Source organism: Cetorhinus maximus, chromosome 2 (assembly GCF_964194155.1).
Source record: "Cetorhinus maximus chromosome 2, sCetMax3.hap1.1, whole genome shotgun sequence".
In the NCBI taxonomy this organism is placed as follows: Eukaryota; Metazoa; Chordata; class Chondrichthyes; order Lamniformes; family Cetorhinidae; genus Cetorhinus; species Cetorhinus maximus.
The window spans coordinates 36,819,424-36,834,031 of record NC_135880.1 but is presented as its reverse complement, the minus strand read 5'-3'; the positions used below and the strand labels follow the sequence as shown (position 1 = coordinate 36,834,031).

Here is a 14,608-nt window from a genome sequence, read left to right as displayed (position 1 = left end):
TGTTTGAAACAAACACACACACACACACACACACACACACACACACAACTGTACAAAATCCTGAAAAATGCTGACCTTGTCTACATTTTATTGTTTCTACACGTTTCAGACAGCCTAGGTTTTTCCTTGACTAGTAATGCTCCCTAAGGCGTTTTCAAACTGATCTGTTTAAGATATTAGCTGTTGAAAGCTGTGAGGTCAATACCTTGGGAAAAGGGAAGTTACATTATGGAACACATTATCCAGTGTGTGACTGTTGTAAGAATCATCTTACAGTAAGTGTTTTGGCAGCTTGCAAAATAGGAGCACAATGATTTCAATCATACTGTACTTCACTAAGTGGGAATTTGTCTTATTAGTGTAACAAAGATTAATGAGAATAAAAAACAGAAAGTTTCTTTCTGGTGTATATTAGAGGGACAGATGATATTTTCTGAAAAATGCTATGTCTTTTTTTTTTAAACTTGCACCCACAAATTATTTAGCACTCAACAACTGTAAAATTCATTTGTGTTTGAAAAATCTGTTTAAGATTAAATTCTTTGCTTCAAGGAATACTGAGGGGTCCAGACCAAGTTTGATCCCAGCTTTGCCCCAAGTTAACTGATCTCGTCCTAGATAGCACCTCTGGGTGATGAAGGGGGTCGTCTTTGCCAGTGGTTTTCATTTCTGATTACAGCTTGGAGCAATGGACAACAAGTCCACGAGTGGGTGTCAGATGAACATCAGATCAATGTTAACTGTCAAGCTCCCATAGCCAAATAACCTTTTGACTCGACTCGAACAAAAAAAAAACCCTCCTGATTTTAACACAGGGCACAATCCGAGTGGGCGAGGAGGGGGTGGTGGGGAGGGGGGGGGGAAATAGGCCCATGGGGAAAGCCTTCAATATCGCCAGTGTGCCGCTGGGCTTCATCTCAATACGAATGATGGGCTATCAGCTTGATCGTGTTAGCAAATGGGTAACCTACTCATTGCATTTATATAGCTCCTTTAGTGTAGTAAACTATCTCAAGGCATTTCACAGCAGCGCTATCAGACAAATTAAGGACGCAGCTTTCCACAGCAACTGGTGGGTTTCTATTCATTTCCTCCCCTATCCCACTTTCAACAATTCCCTCCCCTCCATCCCATTCTTCAGAATACAGTCACAAGGTAGGAAACTGTGGATAAAGGCATCAAGCAGCTGCTGGGACACAGGAAATGAGAGAGAAAATGGCACAAAGGTAGCAAAGGCACAGTATACATTTCATGCAATAAATGCATGTTCCAACAGCCCTGGAACAGAAAGCAATGGTTAACTCTACAGCTGAACACTTCCAGAAAGGAGGAGACAGTTCCAGGGACAAGAAACATTTATGAAGTTCTGCAGCCCGGTATAGAATCTTGAACAACAAAGTGAACAGTCAATCAAAGTGCGTCTGGCTGAAATACATCCCCACGTGTTGCCTTAAGGTTGAGGAAGCCGTGAATTAAGCGAAGCGCCTCATCAGACTTGCCACAATCCTCTCAATGAGGCTGGGATACCATGCTAGTTTTGGAAATATATTGGCAATGTCGTGTTGTACAGCACAGTAGCATTCCATCAGTTTAAAGTTTAATGATCTAAAACAGCCTGGCAGTAAGCTTAGACTCAGCTGGAGCCATGTTACTTGCCAAAAAAAACAGCAGAGTATGGAGGGACAGAAGGAATGATCATTACGAATGCAGTAACTGTCACTTGCATGTTCCACTGATCGGTTACACAATGACATTACCAATTCCGGACAGTGGTTTGCTGTCCTTGGCATCTTCTCTATGGTGTGCAAGTGTTCAACAAGGCCAGAGAGTACAGGAAAGGTAATGTTTTTAAATTATAGATTTAACAGTTTAGCATCATTACCTGGGCATCTGTAAATAACATTTTTAGACCAAAAAAAATGTATTTTACAGAAGATTACACAAAATAGAGGTGGAGGCGATGTCACATTCATCACCGTCCATGGGTGATCCATTGTTCATGAGATGTGGGCATCGCTGACTAGGCCAGCATTTATTGCCCTTTCCTTATTGCCTTGTTCAGAGCATATATTTATTTAAGAGTCAACCACATTGCTGTGGGTCTGAAGTCACATGTAGGCCAGACCAGGTAAGGGTGGCAGATTCCCTTCCCTAAAGGACATTAGTGAACCAGATGGGTTCTTACCCATGGTTTCATGATCATCATCAGACTTTTAATTCCAGATTTTTATTGAATCCAAATTTCACATGGTGGGATTTGAACCTGGGTCCCCAGAGAATTACCCTAGGGGCAGAATTTTCCGTTTGCTGGTTGGACGGGCCCGACTGACTTGGCGGCAGGCGGGCGGCCGATTGCCACTGAGGAACCTTCTGGGTCAAATGGCCAAGTCAGACATGGTACTCACCCTTCCAGAGCGCAGCAAATCATTGAATCGTTTCCTGCACTGTGTGCCAGTGCCCCGCACATCATCATGACTTACAGCGTCACCCACCTCCTCCCACGCCTGGCTAGTGACATGGGGGGGGGGGCCTTCTTCCCCCCATCCTCCGGATACAGAAGGTGCCGCGGATAGACACCTCTCGGAGGAGGACAGCAAGGCATGCATCGGAAAATCGGAGGGCACAGTGACCCCCCCCGCTGGCCTCTCCTGCAGCCTGCCCCCCTCCTCCTGCTCATGCTCATGCTACTCTCCACTCTCACCTCCCTCCCTCTCTCCCTGAGTGGCCATGGTGCCCTGCCTCAAGCAGGCTGCCTGGCCACTCTTTATACAGACTGCGGGTTCCCCATTGGAACCGGCAGCCTGAGGCCGCCCGCCCCCGCGACTATTTCCCTGTTCTCCACTGGAGTCGCTAACCCGCTGGCTGGGCCTTAATTGGCCCGCCCGTGGAAAATGGCGGCGCGGCCCATTTCTCCAGCGGCAATCGGCCGCCCGCCTGCCACCGAGTCAGTTGGGCCCGCCCGACCGGCAAACGGAAAATTCTGCCCCTAGGGTAATTCTCTGGGGACCCAGGTTCAAATCCCACCATGTGAAACAAAAATAAAAATACCTGGAAAAACTCAGCAGTTCTGTTGAAGAGTCATACGGACTCGAAACGTTAACTGTGTTCCTCTCTGCAGATGCTGCCAGGCCTGCTGAGTTTTTCCAGGTATTTTTATTTTTGTTTTGGATTTCCAGCATCCGCAGTTTTTTGCTTTTATCCCACCATGTGAAGGCAGCCTTAGCCTTTGACCCCACCCCCAACCATGTCTTGCTGTCGTTACTGTATAGGGCACCTGTCACACGCTGGGTGGTCAAACGGGTACTGACCATGCTTACACCAGCCTTAGTGGTTGAGGAGAAGAAGGGTTCTCCCCGCAGCACATGTTGGTCTTTGTGGCATTTGAGTAGTCTGGGGGCAACCTGCAGGGGAGGCCGTACAACACATACTCAGAACTCCAACACATGTCATATTGATGGTAATGAGATGGTGGAAGGGGAGCCTCAAGGTGTTTTGGGCAAGTGCCATCTGCTGGCATTGGTGCCACACCTAGTTGCGCCTCCTTGCTATGGGCGTGAAGAGCCGTGTGTTATTCAAAGCGATGGACGCTGAATGTGTCCGAGGTAGCCGTTGGGGGAGGAGGTTGGGACCAGCCGTGCTATCTTCTGGGGACTGATCACTAGTAGTGTGGACAGGAGCCAATGGAGGCCTTAGATGGGCCACTGTGGTTGGGGTGCGGCATGCGTGTGTAGACTACATGAGTGAGCAGCCCCAATACATCCTCTTCTCTCTTTGGCAGGTAAAAACTCACCACAATGTCCGGGAGCGCCAGAGGACTGGAGGTGGGCGCGCCTTACTGCAGTGCCTCACGCCTTTTGAAGAGCAGGCTATGAAGCTGGGCAGGAGTCAGGAGGCCAGGGCAGCCGGGGGTGGCGAGGCTGGGGTCCGGCGGACAGGTATTTGAGGTCCACAGTCCCATCCACTCTGTCTGCACACCATCCAAACCACTGATGGTTGCTGGAATCGTTAATGCTGAAACAATGCTCATTCACAGACTGAGACATTATGACGTGTAGGTCATACAGAAGGGACCCTCGTCCCCTTGAGGAATTGCGTCTCCACCACCTTCCAAGGTCACCTTATCCCATTTGTGACCACCATCACCATGGTCTAACATGCCATTGGATCGCTGCTGCACAGCCAAATGCTTATTTCATCTGAGCACCCTTTCAGCCGGTGCGCCCCACATTACTTTGTTCAAAAGGTCCTCAGCACCTCAGCTGTGAACATCATGGCACTCAACTTAGATAAATGCCACCACGTTATTCCTCCCTGTGCCAAGGGGAAATGTTGCCTTCTGGCCACCTCCTTATGGAATGAAGGCCAATAATGTGACCTCTCAATCTCCTGTGATCAACGGTAAATGTCGCTACTGTTTGCAATGTTTCCTCAGCCCGGCAACTATCCAGGCCACAATGCATCCAGGTCAGGTACCTCTGCACTCTCCACATTCCTATGGTTCATAACATGCCATGTGGCATTCCTGAGGCCATCTGACCAGCCTGTCTGAATGTGCGTTTAATGTTTGGGGCTCGTCTTGACTCTTTTTCACCTCACCGATGTTCTTCTCCTTAGGGTTTTGAAGAGTGAGCGACTTACGAGGCTGGGGGTGAAAGGGATAAAAGGTTGAACTGACTGTACACTAACTGATGCACTGTCCTTGTTGTTAATTTCAGCATCACACCAGAGCGACCCACACCTCGACCCCGCGGCCCCCCCTCTATACCTGAGAGCCAACAAGTGCAACTTGCAGCACATCGTTTCAGCCAGCCAGGCACCAGCGCAGACATACACATCTCGGTGGGGACTTCACTGTCGGCTAGTGTCCCGGGTCTCAGTGGAGAGGGCACATCGCAAATCGCTGGAGGAGATAGTAGTGGCAGAGAGTGCCGATGGCTCCAGCAGCCAGAGGGCTGCAGGGGACGAGGCACATGCTGAGTCCGGCACTGATGACGTGCCTCTGGAGTTGTCCCCATTACAGCAGCTGCAGGAAAGGTGGCAGGAAGTGCGTTTGCATCTGGCAGGGTTGCATGAGGGAATGGTTCAGTTGCTCTCTGCAATGGAGGAGTCTAGGCAGAGTGCACACAAAGAATCCGCCCTCAGGGCAGAGCATCAGGATTCCTTCAATGAGAGATTGGCAACTCTCAGAGAGGGGTTTCCACCAAATGGATCAAAATATGATTGGGTTATGCTCTGACCTGCAAACCCTCACAGCGGTACTGGCTGCAGGTGGTGTTTTCCATTGTGGGAGATGTTGTGGACACCAAGCGCCGGCACTCGGTGCCCATGCATCTGCGGTGAGCAGGGAGGTAGATTTGGACCTCACGTCGGTGCAGCAGCTGCCTGTTGTCGCTGTGAGCTCCTCTCAGGGCACTCCAGAAGAGCGCAGCAGCTCCTCCGCCCCTCTGCCAGTCAACGTTTCTTCCGTTGAGGCTGCGACAACTGGGGAGGTGCCAGTTCTGGAACTGGCCACTCCCTCCCAGGCAGGGCCATCACAGGCTTCACGGGCCAGAGGAGGCCTGCCAAGGTCATCGAGCCCAATAGGACACCAGAGTCAAAAACAAAAAGCTACTGCGGATGCTGGAAATCCAAAACAAAAACAGAATTACCTGGAAAAACTCAGCAGGTCTGGCAGCATCGGTGCTTCAACAGTTCTGTTGAAGGGTCATGTTGGACTCGAAACGTCAACTCTTTTCTTCTCCACTGATGCTGCCAGACCTGCTGAGTTTTTCCAGGTAATTCTGTTTTTGTTTAGGACACCAGAGTCAGCAGGCTGTCTCTCAAGCCTCTCCGAGCGATGGGGCAGCACCTAGACATAGCACTCGAAAACGTAAGCATAAGGCACCTTAGGCACTCCACGGGTATGTCATTGGTGATTTTGTGTTGGCGTTAGAATAGGGACCCAAATTTTTGTGATCACTAACAAGCGGAGTGTGTTTTTGTTTTGGACAAAATAAAGTCCACCTTTGTAACCATGGCTGAGGGTCTTTTGTTTGTGGTGCATTTTTCTTTTTCACATATTTATCATGAGTGTTTGAGTGGACATTGATGTTTCTGTACTAAGCCCTTAGTTGCAGCTGAACAGGTGGAAGATGTGGCACCTAGGTGCCACGTGTGGAAGTGCCAGGCAATGCTGTTCCTGCTGAATCATGTGTGTGGAGCTAGCTGAAGGTTCTTTGGATTAAATTGTCGTGGGTGTCCCTGCCTCCTCGGTGTAAACGCGGGTCATTGTTCTGCCCCTCATCATCGCCCTGTGCTTCCTCATCCTCTGAGGCACTGCTGGATTCATCATGTGCAGCCTCATCCAGGGCATCAAGGTCTTCATCGTCAACTGCATCCCCCCTTTCCAGCACAAGATTTTGCAGGGCGCAGCAGACTACCACTATCAGAGAGACGCGATCTGGGGGGTACTGGAGTGCGCCCCCTGAGCGGTCCAGGCAACAGGAGTGCATCTTAAGAAGACCGATGGCTCTCTCCACCAGAGCCCTTATGGAGGCGTGGCTCCTATTGTACCGCTGCTCAGCTTCTGTTCTTGGACGGCGTACTGGCGTCATGAGCCACCTTCTGAGGGGATAGCCCTTGTCACCCAGCAGCCAACCATCCAGCTGGGCTGGAGCACTGAAGAGCCCCGGCACCTGGGAGTGTCTGAGGATGTAGGTGTCGTGGGAGCTGCCTGGGTACCTTGCACAGACTTGTAAAATCTGCATCCTGTGATCACTCACTATCTGCACGTTCATGGAGTGGAAGCCCTTCCTGTTGACGAAGGCACCGGGCTCACCTGCTGGCGCCTTGATGGCCACATGTGTACAGTCCATAGAACCCTGGACACGGGGGAAGCCAACAATCGCTGTGAAGCCTCTGCTTCACTGTGCCTGACTTGCCTGGTCGCAGTGGAAGTGGATGAATATGGATACCCGTCTGAACAGAGCACCTGTAACCTGCTTGACACAAGTGTGGACAGCTGATTGGGAGACACCGCAAAGATCACCCACCGAGCCCTGGAAGGAGCCAGAGGCACAGAAGTGGAGGGCAACTTTGAGCTTCAGAGTCACTGGCATGGGGTGTCCGCCCACACAGTTAGGGGAGATCTCAGGGCCAATCACCTGACAGATATAGCTGACTGTCTCCCTTGAGAGATGGATCCTCCTTCGGCACTGCACCTCAGTCATATTGAGGTAGCTGCTTCGCCGCCTGTGTACCCTGGCAGCAGGATAGTGGCGTCTTCTGCGGACCGTTGCACCTTGGACAACCTCTTGGCCCTGCACCCCTTGTGCCTGCGCCTGGCCTCCCAAAGGTGGCTCCCTTGGAGGCTGATTGTTCAGTCCTGGCCTCCTCCTTATTCTATCCCTCCCTTCCTCCTCAGGGGAGCTGCCTTCAGTGGAGAGGTCAGAACCCATATCCCCAGGCTAAATGGAGGCCTCCAGAAAGCTGCAGGCCTGAGAAAGAATGCTGTCTGCAGACTGGTTTCAAAGTACACAAGAAGCTCTTGGAAAATGATGAGAACTATTAACAATCACACAGGCAACTTTTAAACACTTTCATCAATTATAACTTCGTCAAAAACATGAACAACCCCTCTGAGTCCACATATCCCGACAATGCAAAAGTTTTCTTAAATAACCTCCTACCCGCCTTTCCATTGGACCCGAGCGCTGACCCGAAGTTCGCACGGGCCCCTCAAAATCGTACACAATTGGCAAGTTAAGGGGCTTAACGAGCCCTTCAATTAACGGCGGGCGAATTGAGCGCGCCCGCCCACTGAAATATCGGGATGGCGTGGGGTCATTTTACGCACTGACGTGCGGATTACGCTATCCGCACGTCAGCCGGAAAATTCTGGCCTAGGTCTCCAGAATACCAATCCAGTGACAATACCATTATGCCATCGTCTCCCGGAGTTCATGCCCTGAATATAGAGTTCCTAAACTCTGCCTGAAGGGCAATTTTCATTCTCTTCGATAGTTTTAAAGCTGTGTTAGTGTAGGACTACACAGAAATTAGCAGCAAATCAAGCAACATCTACAATCAGTGGTGAAGCACAAGATTTTACATTTCAGTTACACTTTTAACCACTGGTCTGCCTAATCCAAAAATCTTGTAGCACAGAGATGAAACTTTGAAAGTAAGCACTTTAGGGTGCCTCAAAGATGAGATCAGGTATAATATAATATAGTTTGATAATATAATTTGTTCTTTCTTTCCACCCCTTTTCAGAATTGGATTTTAAAAAATGTTATTGGAACTTGTATAACATACATCTGGAAAAATGTAATGCAAATCATGTGAAGTACTGCTACAGAAATGTATAGAATCATTTCTGCAACCACAGTAATTTTGGATTAAACAAAGCAAACCTCAACTTTAAAAACAAACTGGTATGGAAAATTTTCTGAGCTTAATATGACCCATCGGTTAGGAGGCAAAATGGCTGGTATTTTGATTCTCAATCAGTGGTCCCTAAGAAATGGCGACAGCTGTAGGCCATTCGGCCCCTTTAGCCTGCTCAACCATTCAATAAGACCATGGACGATCTTCTACCCCAACTCCACTCTCCCGCCATATCCCTTGATTCCCCTTAGTGCCCAAAAATCTATCGCTCTTAGCCTTGAATACACTCAATGGCTGGAATTTTACAGTGCCCCAGGGGGCAGGTTGGCATGCAGGGAGGTGTGAAATTGTCACCTGCCCACCTCTGCTGGGATTTTACCCACAGCGGGGGAGGCATTGGGTGGCTTGCTCGCCTGTGGGCCATTTGAGGCCCTCAAGTGGCCAATTAATTCACTATTTAGGAGAACCGCACTCTTCTAGTTCACATAGGGCAGAATTTTTAGCTCGGTTCTCAAAATCACTAGGCAAATGTGTAGATTTAAAAGTTTAACATATTAATATCGTGCAAATCTCTACCCATTTTAAAATCATTGTTAACAGGGCTGAAAATTGTAGGCTTATAGCTGAGGACAAACGAGGGGGGCCTTTTTCCTGAAGTTGGCGCCTTTTCCGCACATCAGGTGGTGTCTGCACCGACTACTGACCCTGTTGGAATGTTCATGATCTGCTCCAATTCATATGCACAGTGAATCCTCAGCTGAAAGCTATCTTCTGGCTCTGTTGCAATTCAAAGTGCTATACCAGACATTTTAAGGGATAAATGCAAGTGACCACATTAGGGTTGTGGTGAGGGAGAGAAGGCGGTGGGGGGTGGGGGGGAGGAGGGAGAAGGCCATTGCAAGTATTAGTTGCTCCTTATCTCATGGTCATCGATATGCTGCGATTGATAAAAGATGCGACTGGCAAAAGCCAATGTGTGGCAAAAGAGTACATTTTTTAAAATGCACCGTTTCCACCATGAAATATTGTTATTTGGAGCACTTTAGAAGTAACCCCAATTAATTCTACATTGGCTTAATAAATACACAAGGCTCTGTAGCTTGCTATTACATGTCTTCAGTCTCTGCATTGCAGTTAAAATTTGTATTCTAAAGTCCCTTTTTATATCCCCTCTTTTATTGAAATCACACTACTCCGTTTGAACTTATGTAAGTACCCCACATTTTGCAGGCAATATTCAGCTGCCCTTGATTCAATATTCAGAAAAAGTATTTAAGAAAGAAAATAACAGAGTCAAGGCTGATGCCTCAACACTCCCTGTCCTCATATTTTAAGGATCAAAAAAAAAATCTCCCACCCCACTTTTTTTTTTGCACTTCCACAGAAATGCGGGTCTGACAATGACCATAATCCCAGCCTAAGTGTCTATTGACATCACTCTGTCAGCCAATGAGTTGTGGCGAGGCAGGACTCACAGTAAACAGTCTATAGCAAACAAAGTCTATTTATTCAGTGTCATTTAGAGTCAATTTAAAGAGAGTGTCCATAAACTATAGTGAACAGAACTCATGAGCGAAGTGATTATGCCCTCCAAAAGAAGCAAGGTGATTTCTCCAGTATAGTGCAATACAAATTATGTGCATATAATTAATCCCAGTCACATACAGCAGCAACTGATGGGGGGGAAAAGGCCTAATCATCTCCATTCTTGCTGGAATAGTGTTGTCACTATACTAACTATAAGTTGCGCAAGGAGTCATTTTTAAACAAGTTCCGTATTATAAAGGCATACTCACACACAATAGGAACACACTTCAGGCAAGCTGGAAAATTCACCCTTTTGTATGCAGTAAGCATGGGTCTATTTAAAAATAGAACCCTGGGCTCAATGTAGCCGAATAAGGGACAATCAATTCATTTGCATTCGACCTAGTTTGATTTTATGGATGTTAACCTCGCTGAACCAGGAATAAAGGCAGTTGAACACATCGGTGTGACCTTCTTGTATACTTTATGTGATGGTTTGAATTCCTTGGTCTGTTTACCGTGACAATCCTGTCTAACCATCCTTTAACTTGTGACCTTAAGAGGGAAGGGTGAATTAAGGCAACAAAGAGCAGAATCAATAAACCAGAAAGTATGCAAAGGGTACCAAGGGTAGAAGGAATGGAGGTAACTATTGTTTTAAATGCTGCTGAAGGTTTGCTGTCTTTAAATTGGCTATGGAAAAGGACAAGGAGCAACCCAGAGTAGGAATAACTAACTGGGGGAAAGCCAACTTCAATGGGGTAACAATGGATCTGGCCCAGATAAATTGGAATCAGGTTAGCAGGCAAAACTGTAACTGAATGTGGGCTGTCTTAACGAAGAGATAGTTCAAGTACAGTCAAGGCATATCCCCACGAGTGGTAAGTAAGGCAAACAAATCCAGAGTTCCCTGGATGTAGATGTATTTTCCAGCCCTTACCACCATCCCCTGCCAACTCTTGATGCCCCTAACTTTGCTGGACTATTTAACAATGTGAGGAGAGCTCTTCGTTGTCTCACTGACTTCCGCTCACATGCATTTTCCAGCAACAGTCACTGCATAATGATCAAAAAAATATTACCCTTTCTAGGTGAGATACACTGGGGACAGTCATTGCACCCTACTGCTACCTAAGAGTTAAGTCAAAGCAGACTAGGGTTCAAATGAAACCAAAGCTCAGAGAGAGAGATTGTCTTCAGAGATGCAAGTAGAAGCATCTGCTTGCTGTCTAGACAGCTTACAGCTGCCATAACAAGCTGTTGCTCTTCCAGTTCCCAAGATAGAACAGAGTTTTCTACGCCTCTAACGCAGAAGAATTAGAGAATGGTTACGGCACAGTTGTATGCTTTATTAACCACTCTCTCAACCTGTCCTGCCACTTTCAATGATTTATGCACATATACACCCAGGTCCCTTTACTCAAGCACCTCCTTTCGAATTGTACCTTTTATTTTCTATTGTCACCCTGCTTTCTTCCTACCAAAATGAATCACTTCAAACAGCCCTGCATTAAATTTCACCTGTCACTCGGTCCACCCATGCCACCAAACTCTGTCCTTTTTAAGTTCTACATTATGTTCCTCATTGTTCACAATATTTCCAAGTTTCGTATCATCAGCAAATTTTGAAATTGTGCCCTGTACACCGAGGTCTAGGTCATTAATATGTAGTAGGAACAACAGGGTCCCTAACACTGATCCCTGGGGAATTTCTCTATAAAATCTTCCCCCAGTCTGAAAAACAGCAGTGCACCACTGCTTTTTGGCCAGGATTTTCAGGATGGCGGGGTTTCCCTTCCCACCATCTGATGAGTCAGCAGTGAGTGCATTACACCAATGCTGCTTGCCTTGCAGCCACTTAGTGCTTCAACCAGCATTAACTTGACCGGAGATGGAACTTCCAACCCTCAGTCAGGAGCAAGTCCTGCTTCAGAGAGCTGCCGACCAATCTGATTACTGGGGCTAGGGAGTGACCAACCAGTCAGAATCTGCAGTGGACAGCTCTGGGAAATCAGCCCTGGGAATCCAGGACCAGGGGGTCTCGGGGTGGTGTTTAGCAGGTGGGATAGGGGTGCTGGTGGGGAGGCCAGTGTGGGAGAGGGAGCATCCATAATGGCCAAATGTTTGGAGGGGTGGGCACCCAATGTTGAAAGGAGGCCATTGATGGAACACCCCCCCCCCCACCCCCCCTTCAAGGCCTGAGGAGGATCACTTTCTGGGCTTCCCCCACTGCCCCTAAACTCTTCCTGCCAACCTGAAAATTGAGGCAGGGCAGGAAACGATCCTTAAGTGATCATTAATTGTCCACTTAAGGGGCTCAACTGGGGCATCCTCCTCGCAAGTCACATTACCACCTAGTTCTGTGTTATCAACAAACTTGAAAATATTACATTTGGTCCCCACCTCCAAGTTGTGACTAGCTGGGGCCCAAGCACTGATCCTTGCAGTACCCCACTAATCACAGCCTGCCAACCTGAGAATGACCTGTTTATTCCTACTCACTTCTTTTTGTCTGTTAACCGATTCTCGATCATTCCAGTATATTACCCTCTATCCCATGTGCTCAAATTTTTTATTCAGATTTATACAATTTATACTACAGGAGAGAAGGATACCGATTGGTGGGCAGGTCGATTCTGACTGGCCAAGGCATTGCCATGAAGAAAGCAGCGGAGAACTATAGGCTCCTCAAGCTCCCAGATAATTTTTTTTAAAAGGTGGAAGGCTTGAACATATTCCTTTTGTTTGCAGAGAATAGTCCCTGTTGTACGAATGTATGTTGCTTCTAGCAAGTATAAATGAGCCACATTACCAGCTCAACTGATTAAATTAAACTGGTTGTTAGTGTAGCTATTAGCACACTCAGGATTATTCAGCAACTGCAGCCTAATTGTGGAGTCACATTTAACAGTAGACATTTAGTTTGGGTTTTGTGAGCATGGGCTGGTTGAGTACTGTCTGTACTCTGCATATTATGAATAACCAAAGGTGCATGCTGTTTGGTTCAAATTAGCATATCACTGGGACATACAGCCTATGTACCTGGTATCACACTGGCACTGAAATTCATACAGGACATTGCTCAATCATGTAGTAGGCAGGACTAGTTTTTTGAATGGATGACAACATCCTGTTAGTGGAAAATACCATATGTTTAGGCACCGCATAGTAGCAGCGTGAAATGGCTTGCTTAATCTGTTGTTCAAATTTTTCAGATACTTTGCCTTTCCATGGTAATTTGAAGACGACCGGCCACTTTTCAGCTCTGAACATGGCGACCTTGGGAGCTTCTCATTCCCTGTTTCTTTCTCCCTGACAACACTTCAGCCAAGCAGAACCAACCAATCAGCACCCTTTTCTCCTATAGTATAAAAAGAACAGAAATTCTCCTTGCAATCCTTACATATGTATTTCTTCCTAAAGAGAGAAAAGTCCTGACCACAGCTTTTACAGACAATATTTGGGACTTTATGTATTGGGGAGGGATATGAAGAATATCCTGTGCTGTGGGCAAAGCCGAATGACCCTGTTCCTCCACTGGACACAGGTTACTGGCCATGCACTGTTTCGGTACCCATTACTTCATTCAGCAGACCACAACATGAAACCCACATTGATATGGCCCCAACCTTCGTGACAGTGGTTGTTTGAAATTTGTCATTCTTTTGCAAGGCAAAAAACTTTGGCAACATATCCCTCTTATTAGCAACATTCAAGCTCTGTACTACCAAGCGACTGTTTATAAACCCTATTTATCGCTTACACAACTTAGGGTGGCATAATTTTCCCAGCTACAAAATATGTCAATGTTTTAGGTACTGTTATTCATTGAAGTGATCTCATTAACTTGGTTTTGCTCTTTTGTTCAGGCACGCCTGCAAGCAAAAATATGGCAACTCATTCCAAACAAGATATAAATAGAGACAATAATGATAGAAATGGTATGCAAAGTCCAATACAGGATTGGTAGTCTGCTAGTTTTAATTACAACATCCAAGACAAGCCAATTGGACCTCGGTGCCTCAGCAGATTTCAATTAAATTGAGCATTCTTGGAAAATACTTTCTAAGTTGGCACACTCAAGTATTGGAATGTGACTCTCTGCATGGGGTGGGGGGTAGGGGAATACATGTACATGTGAATGAGCAAGAGAGATAGAAAATCTCTGATGAAGGCAACATTACGTCCACAGGGGAAGAGATAGTAGGGAAGTGGGTCGGGATGGGAAATAGAAGGAGTTTGCATATGCACACATGCATTTCTGGGCAAATGGTGTACTGGGAAGAAGTGATGGGGATATTTGAAACTGAGGGGTGTGCAAATAGGCCGTTTTCTGGGCTGAATAGTGATAATTAGCTTACTTTGAAAACTACAAATATTCTACTTCTTCAGTGGTTGTCCTACCATTTGTCCCATGATGGATGTGGATGAAAAACAAACAAGGGCAACAGCAACATATAACACAAAAGAAATTCCAAGACACTTCACAGTAGCATTATAAAACAAGAATAAGGCACTGAGCCACATAGGTCAGGCAACCAAAAGCTAGGTCAAAGAGGTAGGTTTTAAGGAGTGTTTAAAGGGGGAAAGCAAGGTAGAGAAGCAGAGAATCGTAGGGAAGGAATTCTAGAGCTTGGGGCCTAGATAACCGAAGGTGCAGCCACCAATGATGGAGCAATTAAAACAGGGGATGCTCAAAGGGCCAGAATTAGGT

At 46.9% G+C, this 14,608-nt stretch overlaps 1 protein-coding gene across 2 annotated transcripts in view; it reads right to left on the bottom strand.

Annotated features, from left to right (window-relative positions):
- arsb (arylsulfatase B) overlaps window positions 1-14,608 on the bottom strand; it is a 128,030-nt gene that overhangs the window by 25,571 nt on the left and 87,851 nt on the right. The window lies entirely within an intron of this gene.